We start from the raw sequence: 5785 nt of genomic DNA, 5'->3' as shown, positions 1-5785 counted from the left end.
TCATTGGCAAGATGGGTGAGCCGGGCCCTGAGCCGGATCTCTGTGCCGATCTCATCGAGATGGCCCAGCGCGCACGACCCGCCCGGGCCCTGCCTGCCTTGAAGCATGCTTTTGTGGGATGTGTCCATGGAGGGCACTCTGATAGATCTGGATCTGGTGATGAGACGGCCGCCGGCTCTGACGGCGAGTCATCCACAGATGAGTCAAACTCGTTGTATCAACTTCAAGATGGCAGGCTCATGGGTTGTTCCGATGGTGACAGTATTCCGGACCCATTTGAGCCGCCGAGCCGGGTCGGAATCTTCATGGCCGGTGCGCAGCCTGTTCAGAACCCTGCTGCTGGGGCGGGAAACCCGGTGCCCTCGCCGGCTCAGGTACTGATGGATCTCACGGACAAGATGACAGTCCTGTTGACCACCACGGTTGACCCGGCGGATCAAGCTCAGCATGACGCGGAGGTGGCGCAGTTAAAGTTAGATCTCGTGAAAGCCAAAGAGGATCTGGCAGCGGAAGGGATCAGGATGGCTGCGGAGAGGGCGGCTCTCGACGCCCAAACTCAGTTGATTCAGGCGCAGTCCTTCCGGCTCACGATGGATCAGAACGCGTCCAATGAGGTCATGAGAAGGAGGCATCAAAAGGCCCAATCTCGACTCCCTCCGGTCTACGACCCTCGAAACCTCTTCAACACGCCAGGTGCAGGGTCTAGTAACCCGCCAGGGATCATATTGCCCAGGTCTGGGACCCCTGTTCAGCCGCAAGTGATGGGGCCTCCCCGGGTGAGCCCTGCCCCGCCTCAGTATGTGCCAATATCACCGGGTCATTATGCTAACCCGCTGGAGAACATGGTCGCCGCAGCAGCGCGGCTGGCGGCACTCCCAATTGACGGCAACTCTCCGACGGCTATTGAAACCCGCCGGGTCAGGGAACTCCTTCAGACAGCACTGGCGCAACAAGAGGCGTACTCTTACAGCCGGGACAGGATCCACTCGACCCCTCGTCCAGGCCGGAGCCCGAGTTACAGCAGACACATGGTCTCAGCGACCGGCTCAAGTAATGTCCGACGCCATGACCCGCCCCCTGGCCATGGCCCGGCTCATAACGGAGCCTTTCACGTAGCAGACCAAGACAGAGCGCGGCAAGAGGCGGAGCAGGTGCCTCAGTTGACGGCTTACCAGACTCCCCCGGCTTATCCGACGACTTTCATCAACGTGGGTATTCCTACCAGGACTGGAGGTGTCCCTTGTTTAGTGCCAGCTCTCCGCAATGAGCGTCTACCCAAGGACTTCAAAGGCCCTAGGAAGGTGCCTAATTACACGGCTGACTTACAACCCGCAGCCTGGATCGAAAGTTACGAGATGGCCATGGAACTGCTGGAGGTCAGTGAAGCGGCAATGGCCAAGTACTTCACCATGATGCTAGATGGGACTGCCCGCACTTGGTTGAAAGGGCTACCGCCGAATTCCATTGGGTCTTGGGCTGAGCTGAAGGCCCGGTTCATACAAAACTTCAAAGACACCTGTAGACAGTCTATGTCAATAGTGGATTTGACTAACTGTAAGCAACAGGAGGGTGAGTCTACGACACATTGGGTTCGCCGGGTCAAAGAGATCATACACTCATCGGATAAGATGGATGCCGGCTCTGCAGTCTTAATGTTGGAGCAAAATTGTCGTTTTCTGCCCCTGAAGATGAAACTCGGGCGGCTTAAGCGCGACTGCAATGACATGGGTACGCTGATGGCGGCTCTCGTCAAGTACGCCGATTCTGATAGTACCAAGGACCCCGCTTCAGATGATGAAAGGACAGGGAAGGGAAAGAAGAATGGCAATGGCAAGGGTCCTCAGCATAACCCGGGGAACCAAGGAGGTGGCAAGCGTAAGGCCGATGGCAGCCTAGAGTTCGTGGCCAACGCCAGTTCACAGGGTAATAGCCAGAGACGCAAGGGGAGGTCCCCTCCCTGAGCTGGCGGGTCAGGCCCGACGCTGGAGCAACTGTTGAATGAGCCTTGTCCAAGGCATGGCTCTAGAGAGAAGCCAGCTACGCATCTATGGAAGGATTGTGCAATCATGAAGGCCATTAAGAATTCTAACGCCTTTAACGGCAACAATGGCCCGGGCGGTGGCTCAGGCGCCGGCGGCTTTCATGGCCCGGGCGGCGGCTCAAATTCTAATCCTCAGAACGGTCAAGGGGGCTTTAATCAGCAGTCCGGCCAGGGTCATCAACAGCAGCAGGGGGGTTATCAGACCAATCCAAAGCAGCTTAGCGGTGGACAGTACCATGTATTTACCACCAGTCTGTGTAAGCGAGATCAGAAGCTTCATAAGAGGGCTGTGAATGCTGTTGAGCCGGCGGTTCCACGCAATTTACGATGGTCTGAGCAGCCTATAGTGTGGAGTAGGGAGGATCACCCTCCCCGGGTGGATAATCCGGGTCACTTGGCCTTGGTGGTGGCTCCTCAGGTGGGAGGATATAAGTTCACTAAGGTGCTCATGGATGGAGGCAGCAGCATCAACATCCTCTATTATGAGACTTTCCGTCGTATGGGGTTGATTGATAAGAACCTCATCCAGTCAAACACTATTTTCCATGGTGTGGTACCTGGTAAGTCAGATTATCCGGTCGGCAAGATCGAGTTGGAAGTGGCCTTTGGAGACGAGCACAACTACAGGGTGGAAAAATTGACCTTTGAGGTCGTCAAGATAAGAAGTCCGTACCATGCCATATTTGGGCGGCCGGCTTACGCCAAGTTCATGGTTCGGCCGTGTTACGTGTATTTACAGCTCAAGATGCCGGGTCATAATGGGACCATTACGGTTCACGGCAGCCGGAAGGTGGCCTTGGAGTGTGAGGAAGGCGATGCAGCTTATGCAGAATCTGTTTGCGCAACAGAGGAGTTGAAGTTTTACAAAGACAATGTTGACCCAACAGATATGACCTCTCTGAAAAAGCCAACTACGGAGCATGAGCCGGCAATGAAATTTAAGTCGGCTGATGAGACTAAACTTGTTGATTTCATTCCAGGAGATTCATCTCAGCAGTTTAGCATCAGTGCCAATCTGGATCCAAAATAGGAAAGCGCGCTCATCGAGTTCATCCGTGAGAATAGGGACATTTTTGCATGGAAACCGTCTGACATGCCAGGTGTACCTAGGGAACTCGCTGAGCACACTCTCAATGTTGATCCGAAATTTAAGCCGGTCAGGCAATTCCTTCGGCGGTTTAATGAAGAGAGGCGGAAAGCTATTGGTGAAGAGGTGGCCCGGCTCTTGGCGGCCGGGTTTATTGTTGAAGTCTTTCACCCAGAGTGGTTAGCTAACCCGGTGCTCGTACTCAAGAAGAACGGCACCTGGCGGATGTGTGTGGACTACACGGACTTGAACAAGGCGTGTCCGGCTGATCCTTTCGCCCTTCCCCGTATTGATCAAATCATTGATGCTACGGCGGGTTGCGAGCGCTTGAGTTTCTTGGATGCTTATTCTGGATACCATCAGATTAAAATGGTAGTTAAGGACCAGGAGAAGACGACGTTCATCACTCCCTTTGGAGCCTTCTGCTATGTATCTATGCCTTTTGGGCTCAAAAGTGCACAGGCGACTTATCAGCGTTGCGTGCAGAACTGTCTTCATAACCAGATTGGGCGCAATGTCCATGCTTATGTGGATGATATTGTGGTTAAGTCCAGGGAGGAGAAAACCTTGATAGATGATTTGAGAGAAACCTTTGATAATCTCCGGGTCTACAAGATGATGCTTAACCCGGCCAAATGTGTTTTTGGTGTTCCTGCAGGCAAGCTCTTGGGTTTCTTGGTTTCTAACAAAGGTATTGAAGCTAACCCGGAGAAGATCAAGGCCATCACCTCCCTGGCTAAGCCGGCGTGTATAAACGACGTCCAGCGCCTGGCGGGTCGTGTCGCTGCTTTAAGCCATTTTATAAGCCGTTTGGGGGAGAAGGTCATGCCATTATATCAGTTGATGAAGAAAACTGATGACTTTGTCTGGAATGATGCAGCTAATACTGCTTTTGAGGATTTGAAGAGACAGCTGGCCGAGCCACCAGTCCTTGCTGCTCCAGTTGACAAGGAGCCTTTATTGCTGTATGTGGCTGCTAACACACGAGCCGTCAATGTGGCCGTGGTGGTGGAGCGCAAGGAAGAGGGTAAGGAGCATCCGGTTCAGCGGCCGGTTTATTATGTCAGCGAAGTACTCATTGAGTCCAAGCAGCGATATCCGCATTGGCAGAAGCTTGTCTATGGTGTGTTCATGGCAAGCCGGAAGCTTAAGCATTATTTCCAGGGTCACCCCATCACTGTGGTCAGTTCTGCCCCACTTGGAGATATCATTCAGAACAGAGAGGCCACAAGGAGAGTGGCTAAGTGGGCTATAGAGCTCGGACCTCATGGTCTGAAATACGTGCCATGCACTGCTGTTAAATCTCAGGCCTTGGTGGATTTCGTCAATGATTGGACAGAGCTACAAGTGCCCGAACAAAAGCCGGATAACACATATTGGACTATTCACTTCGATGGGTCCAGGCAATTGGAGGGCTCGGGGGCTGGAGTCCTGTTGGCTTCCCCTAAAGGTGACAAGTTCCATTATGTGCTACAATTGATGTTTCCTTGCACCAACAATGCAGCTGAGTACGAGGCCTTGCTCCACGGTCTTCGGATGGCTAAGTAGATGAGCTTGAGCCGGGTAAGGTGCTTCGGCGACTCAGACTTGGTGGCTCAACAAGTATCAGGAAAGTGGGACTCCAAGGACCCTCTCATGGCGGCTTATCACCGTGAAGTTGATGCCATTGCTGGGCACTTTCAGGGTTACCAAGTAGAGCACATCGATCGCAGGAAGAACGAGGCGGCTGATGCTTTAAGCCGGCTGGGCTCTCAGCGAAAGCCGGTGCCGCCTAATATTTTCCTGGACGTCTTGCATAACCCTTCTGTTAAGTTGCCTACAGAGGAAGACTTGGCTGTCCCTGACCCGGAGGCACGACTGGTGGCGGCTCTCCACATCATCCCGGACTGGACAGTGCCCTATCTGGCTTACATGACCCGGGGAGATTTGCCTGAGGATGAAACTTTGGCCAGACAAATAACCCAGCGGTCTAAGTCAATGATTGTTATCAATGGTGAGTTGCATCGCCGCAGTGTTACGGGAGCGTTCCAGCGCTGTGTCTCCCCTGAGGAAGGTCAAGAGATCTTGCGTGAGATTCATGAAGGGGATTGTGGCCATCACGCCGGCTCAAAGTCTCTTGTGGCCAAGGCTTTTCGTCATGGTTTTTATTGGCTGATGGCTCATGCTAATGCGGAGGACTTGGTCAGTAAATGTGATGGTTGCCAAAGGTTCTCGCGACGGGCTCATGTGCCGGCTCAGGAGCTGAGGATGATCCCAATTACTTGGCCCTTTGCGGTCTGGGGGCTTGATATGGTTGGGCCTTTTAAAAGGTCCAAGGATAAGAAGACCCACCTCTTGGTGGCAGTTGACAAATTTACCAAGTGGGTTGAAGCGGAGCCAGTTAGCAAGTGTGATGCAGCCACGACAGTTCAGTTTATGAAAAAGGTGATCTTTCGTTTTGGCTTTCCACACAGCATTATAACTGATAATGGTACCAATCTATCCAAAGGCGCCATGGAGGAGTTTTGTCAACCAGAGCATATTCGACTTGATGTTTCATCAGTGGCTCATCCTCAATCCAATGGTCAAGCTGAGAGGGCTAATCAGGAGATTCTGAAAGGCATCAAACCCCGGCTTCTGGTCCCTTTACAACGGACGCCGGGTTGTTGGGTGGAGGA

The sequence above is a fragment of the Aegilops tauschii genome, chromosome 3 (assembly GCF_002575655.3).
Source record: "Aegilops tauschii subsp. strangulata cultivar AL8/78 chromosome 3, Aet v6.0, whole genome shotgun sequence".
NCBI lineage: Eukaryota > Viridiplantae > Streptophyta > Magnoliopsida > Poales > Poaceae > Aegilops > Aegilops tauschii.
This window is presented reverse-complemented; position numbering follows the sequence as displayed.